Here is a 6,000-nt window from a genome sequence, read left to right as displayed (position 1 = left end):
CCCTTGGCTCTTGACTCCTAACTAAGAGGATGGTATTCATTTATATTCCTTCCATTTTGAAGGAAGAAATTGAATGGATAGATAATTCATAAATCATATAAATTGGGGTCCACATTGTCGTTCAACGTTTAGCCCAAAAAAGGAGGGAACTACCTGTTATAAATATTGTGACTATGCATAGATGTAGACTTTATAAACAAATTAACAGAAGTGGACTCAGTACAACTTCTTTACCCATGAGTGATGTCCTCAGTATGCGATGATACAACTTTTACTGCAGTATTTCAAGTGTTTATATTTGCCTTGTTTTTAAAAAGAAATTGGGGAGGTAAACTTGACTGAAAAATTTGTAGTCAGAGGTTTTTTCGTTTTTTCTTTTTTGACCATGTCACGTGGCTTGCGGGACCTTAGTTCCCCGACCAGGGATCAAACCCGGGCCCAAGGCAGTGAAAGCAGCCAGTCCTAACCACTGGACCACCTGGGAACTCCGAAGAGTTTTGATTTTAGATAATTAGTCCCATATATAATGGTTGAAGACCTTGCCCTTTGCAAGGGGTTACAAAGTTACTTAATATCTGAGCTGGCTTTCCTCGATGTGAATGTTGGGAGTACCTTAAAGAATCATGAGAAATGAGTCAAAAACAGGAAAGTGCTCAGGTCAATACACATAGCAAATAATGTCATTTGCCAGGTCATGAAACATTTGGAGATAAAGGAATTAAATGCCAGGACTAATTTATAGTTAGTAACCAGTGACTTACAGTGGCTGACAAAGTAATTTTTGTTGTGACCTAGCATCTTCAAGTTAGGGGTTACTTGTGACTTAAAAAAAAAAAATCACACATTTACAAATCCCACCTAAAATTTATGTTATGAGTTGGCATGTGCAACTTACTAAAGGACACCTAACCCAGGGGAGGGGAGGATTCCCAGAGTTTGTCGAGGCAGATGTTGCAAATTTAAGGGATGCCTCCTGTCCTGTTCAGGGGGAAGTTGTGTTGAGCATGTGGTTTTGAGTAGTAGTGTGTCCTGGGAGGGAGGCTATACGGGTGACTGATCCCTCGGCTGCGGTTCATAAGCCTGGCTTGGGTGTGGAGGTGGGACATCTTACCTGGGTTTGTAAGTCTGATTGAGCCTCTTGGGGTGTGGAGACTTAAGTACTACGGTGGCACTGCAGGTGAGTGTACTCAGAGGATGGTGTTACTGTAGTCAGGTGAGTCCAGTATTGGAAACCGCTGCATCTTAACAGTTAATTTGGAATGTATCGAACATTTGAGTATATATTTTTTACAGTAGTAGTGTTCACAAAAGTAGAGCTTGGGAACTGTAGACCTCTAAAAGCCTTCATTTTGTAGTCTCTGTAGGCCAAGGAGATTGAGGTCCAGGTTTTCCTAGCTGAACCAGATGCTGTTTTCTTCCCTCCCAATCTGACTTTCTTTGTATGTGGCCAACCAACTTGAATGTGGGAAGTTGTTTAAATTGTAAAGAAAATGTACTCAATCGGACATATATGTACTGATGAATAAAATCACCTTTAACATTTAGTCCAGCAGACCCAGTCTAAAATCACTGGGGAAATTTTCAGGTTGTCAGTATCGTGAGAGCCAGCAGAGGGCAGCACTTTATTTTCTGGAGAACAGGAGAGCCCGGGGATTCTGGAAATGCTGTGGAAAAGTAGAGGTGTAGTAGTAAATAGCCAAAAATAATTCACAATCAGTGACATGAGTAACAGCTTGATCGAGTACCAAATAGCTTGGCCAGAACATTAAGTATTAAAAATTATTAATGATAAAAAAATGATTAAAAATGTGGTTAAAAGATTTAAATAGCCAACAAACCACAGCTGCCTTGTGAATCTTAAAATAATGAATGATGAAGCATGTAACTTTAAGATCTTGACTCCACGGCCTTGAATAAAAAATGTGTTTAATGGTATCTTTTAATGTCATTTAAAAAGGTAGATAATACATTAGCATCATTCAAAATTCTAGAGGTTATACAGTTACGTCTCCCCTGTCCCCCAGGTCTCCCATTCACTTCAATAAAAGCAACCAATGTCACCAGTTTTTTAGGTCTTCCCAGAGCTAGTCTAAGCATATGTGTAGGCTAATTGTAGCATATGACACAAACTTCTGCATCTTAAGTTTTGTCCCTAGAAATAGACTTGGATATCTTGGAGATTATATCTTGGATATTTTGTATTGGTACATAAAAGATTTCCTCATTTTTTAACAGTTACAGAACCCGTTGTCTCATATTTTACTGAACCAGTCTAGTTACTGGATTTTTAGTTTGCTTTTAGTGTTTTGCTATTACGAGCAGTGCTTACATAATCATGTGAGCCAGTATACTGAATGAACTGTTTTTGAACCAGTGGGTTCAGGAGGCACAGGTATACATAAAGAGATTTTTTTTTTTCTGTTTCTGGCTTTGGAATAAGAACCCACGTTTTTTTGCATGCTCCATAAGTGATTACATGACCCTGAAACCTTGTTTCTTTTTCACATTCAGCCATCGCTAGAACAAGGACTGGGCACAGTGTGGGAATTCGAAACATTCATTTAATTTCACTGTGTTAGATGCTATAAAAATACAAAAGGATTAAGAAAATAACCATAAGGGAGGTGGTTCAAACATACTTAAAACTGTTAAGAATAAAAGTAATTTTGTGATCAAACAAGTACAGTCGTCCCTCAGTATCGGAGGGGGGATTGGTTCCAGGATCCACCCCCAACCCTCAGGTACCAAAATCCTCAGATGCTCAAGTTCCTTATATAAAATGGTGTAGTATTTGCATATAACCTACTAACATCCTCCTGCATTAAATCAACTCTAGACTACTCATAATACCTAGTACAATGTAAATGGTATGTAAATAGTTGCCAGCAGGCGACAAATTCAAGTTTTGCTTTTTTGCAACTTCCTGGACTTTTTTCAGATATTTTTGATTCGTGATTGGTTGAATCTCTGGGTGTAGAACCTGGCAGATAAGGGCTGACAATAATCCAAAAGTCAGAGGGTCAGGGAAGGCTAGAATTAAAAGTTTTTTTAGAGGAGTTAGTACTTGAGCTGGAGAGACCTTAATCAGTAATCCGTTTAAAAAAAAAAAAAAGGATGGTGTGAAAGGCAGAATGATAAAGGCAAGAATGAGAACAGAGGTTTGGGAGGCAATTAGACCAGTTTGGCTGGATTTTGCAGTGTCCGTTTGGGATCAGATAGGGCCAGGTTGTAGAGGCATCTGAATTATAGGCTGGCGCATTCTGTGAGGGCAATGGGAAGCCTGGTTTCCAAGCCAGAGAATGACAAAAGCAGAGCAGAGGTGGAGGTGGGAGTGGGTGGGAGGGGTGGAGGGTGGTGAAATAGATGAGAGGAATTAAGAGGGACAAACTTCCGGTTATAAGTCACGGGGATATAATGTACAGCCTAGGGAATATAGTCAGTAAAATTGTAATAACTTTGTATGGTGACAAGTGATTACCAGACTTACTGTAGTGATCAATTTTAATGTTTATAGATGTCAAACCACTATGTTGTATGCCTGAAACTAATATAATGTTGTATGTCAACTATATTTCAGTAAAAAAAAAAAGAAAAAGGCAGAGCTCCAATCTGGAGATGATGTGGATAGAATCAGGGAAATAAGAGGACTGTTTTAATAAGCAGAAAGGGCTAAATTATGGCATATGTGAAACATTTTATAAATTTAATATATTTACTTTAGAAAGTAATGGAGACTGTAGCAGCATTGAAAAATGCTTGATTTTTCATTGACTAACTATGAAAAGATAAACTTATGGACAAAGACACAGATACCAAAAAGAGTTGCATCAGTGTTTTGGGATGTATGTATAATTTTTTTCCAAACAAATGCATTTGGCAATGGCAGTTATTGTCCTTAGAACAAAAAAGGAAAAAAAATGCATGCCTCACATACACTGTCTAATATGAACCCCATTATAAGCCTGTGAGATAAAGGCAAACACTGTTATCAGCACTTACAGGTGAGGAGACAACTCTGAAAGATGATTCCCCAGTTGTCCACCTAGTAAGTGAGAGAGGAGGAACTCAAAACCAGGTCTTCATGGGCCAGATAATGTATTGGCAATAATGGGGAAAGTTCTTCATCCCTGCTTTAAGAAATTTGATTCTGTTTCATGTAACCCTTTCTTCATACCCTCAATTAGGAAAAGTAAGAACATTAAAATCACGTTAAGTGTAAACCTAAAATGAAAATTGAGACAGTTAAACAGATATTCTCTCAATACATGCCCTGTATAGATGATATTAGTTGCATTTAGAAAATGTTCCAAATTGGAAGTCATTTGGAATGTCATTGGCCTGAATAGCTTTTAGTAAAGTAAAAATCAAAGGCAACTGTCCGTACACTTCTACGTATGCATCGCCTAAAGAACTACTGCTCATATGTGAGAATATTGAAGAACTATGAATTACTATTCAAGCCTGATTCCAACCTGGGAATCTTCTATCCTCACTTTGTCCCTATAAAATGGGACTAGTCTCTCTTTTCTGAATACAGCCTGTTTTCCAGCCTCTGAACATTTGCTCTTGCTATGCCACCTACCTGAAATAGCCTTTTTTCACCTGCACTTGTTAAAATTATAGTCATTCTTCAAGATGTATTTAAATTACCTCTTTCAAGAAGGCTTTCAGTCTTTTTCCTGCCCCTTTCAGCCTCTCAGCCCATATCCTTTTATAGTATTTATAAACTGTGTAAATTAAAAACAAATTTTTTAGAAAATTATTTATTTGGCCACACCTCGTGGCTTGTGGGATCTTAGTTCCCTGACCAGGGATTGAACCCAGGCCCTAGGTAGTGAGAGCACAGAGTCTTAACCACTGGACCACCAGGGAATTCCCAATAAACTTTATGAATTTTTTAATAAAATTTTGAAGTTCTTTGTGTAAGTTCCCTTATTCTTCCTATGAGATTTTTACGTTCATTCAAGAGGAAGAAGGGATCTAACATTTACTAGGTAATTACTATATCAGAAGGTGCCAAGAGTTTCACCGAATAAGTATAATACCAGGTAATATTATATTAATAATAGGTATTTATAGGGCTAAGCACCACTTTTAGTGCTTTACCTGTGTCAATTCATTTAATTTTCATAATAACCCTATGTGGCAATTACTACTATTGTGATCCCATTTTGCAGATAGGGGAAACTGAGGTCTGGAAATTTGGATTAATTTAGCCAAGGTCATAGAGCTAGGATATATTGGAGCCATAATGCAAAGCCAGATACCCTGCCTCTGGAGTCCCTGAAACTTGCCCACTGTTTTGAAGAGCTTCCTTCCATCGAGAGGGAGCCAGGTCTGTCTTGGGTTTATGCCCCAGTCCCTGGGAGCCCTGAGATTCTTTATTCTCCTGCCAACTAGGCATTGAGCTTCCTTGCTTCCTCCTCAGATTGCCCCAGTGCCCTCCTCTCCTCCAGCCCCTCTGTCCTTTCAGTCACTCATCCTGCTCATTAGGGGTCATTAGACCCCTGGAGAGCCGCACTATCCAGATCCCAGCTGCCAGAGGAGGAAGCTGGCTGGTGAGTCTCCAATGCTGGGTCCAAGCTTGGGTCCTATGCTATACTTTAGATCTTCCCTCAAGCTGAGAATAAAAAATTAACTCCTGTTTCTGCTGGAAAGTTCCTGCCCTGGTTGCTGCTTTCTACTAATAGATTCCTGTAAGTCACAGCCCCACTATCAGCTATTTAAAAAGCCACTAAAACTGGAGTTCTTAGCCTAGGGTACAAGGATCCCCTGAAATTTTATTTAAAAGCATTTTTCTGGGGAAAGGACCCATAACTTTCAATCGATTTTCAAATGAATTCAGAGTTTTTATTCTGACTTTTCAAGTTATTATTTATTTATTTATTTATTGGCCATGCTGCGAGCCTTGCAGGATCTTAGTTCCCCGACCAGGGATCGAACCCAGGCCCCTGGCATGGAAAGCTCAGAGTCTTAACCACTGGACCACCAGGGAATACC

Source organism: Mesoplodon mirus (assembly GCF_964341445.2).
Source record: "Mesoplodon mirus genome assembly, chromosome: 8".
Taxonomy (NCBI): Eukaryota; Metazoa; Chordata; class Mammalia; order Artiodactyla; family Ziphiidae; genus Mesoplodon; species Mesoplodon mirus.
This window is presented reverse-complemented; position numbering follows the sequence as displayed.